This window comes from Lepidochelys kempii, chromosome 27 (assembly GCF_965140265.1).
Source record: "Lepidochelys kempii isolate rLepKem1 chromosome 27, rLepKem1.hap2, whole genome shotgun sequence".
NCBI classification, from domain to species: Eukaryota; Metazoa; Chordata; order Testudines; family Cheloniidae; genus Lepidochelys; species Lepidochelys kempii.
Genome location: NC_133282.1, coordinates 4,393,586 through 4,394,094, shown reverse-complemented (window position 1 = coordinate 4,394,094; position 509 = coordinate 4,393,586). Strand labels below are relative to the sequence as shown.

Below are 509 nucleotides of genomic sequence, written 5' to 3'. Positions count from 1 at the left end.
ACGCGCTATCTCAGAGTGGCCCTTGGGCGAAAGCCCCGGCCCAGCTCGCCCCCTCTAGCCCCCCAGGGCGAGACACTGGAAAGGGCCCCAGAACAGGCTCTGAGCCTGCACCATGGGGGGGGGGCTCATTGCTGGGGTGGCTCCACGTCGTCTGCGTCCAACGGGCAGGGGGCTCCTGCGTCCCTGGTGCAGCGGGCGCTCAGCAGCGGGCGCTCAGCAAGGGGACAGTCACCACCTCAGCCTGATGCTCACATGCACCTGGTCTCACCCCGGGGCAAGCTGAGCGGCTGCTTTCCACCCCTCTGAGCGGGAGCCCCTGCAGCCTTCACGACACTTGCAAACGAATTCAGAGTAAGGTAAAGTCTGGAACCGTTCTGGAATCAGTCCAGGCGGGGCCAAGCCCTGTGGCCATGCAGCGGCCGCCCTCATCAGTCACCTCCAGTAGCTCAGCCGCTCACCTGCTACCCCCCCCTTCCCCTCCCCGCCCCCCCCCCCCCCGCAAGGTTTTC

General features: G+C 67.0%; 1 protein-coding gene across 1 annotated transcript in view; it reads right to left on the bottom strand.

The window, feature by feature from the left end:
• Positions 1 to 283, bottom strand: part of CDK5R1 (cyclin dependent kinase 5 regulatory subunit 1) — a 70,295-nt gene extending 70,012 nt beyond the window's left edge. Inside the window, exon 1 of the mRNA XM_073326165.1 lies at positions 269 to 283. The gene's annotated coding sequence lies outside the window, so the exon portion shown is untranslated. The remainder of the gene's footprint in view (positions 1 to 268) is intronic.
• Positions 284 to 509: the final 226 nt, after the last annotated feature.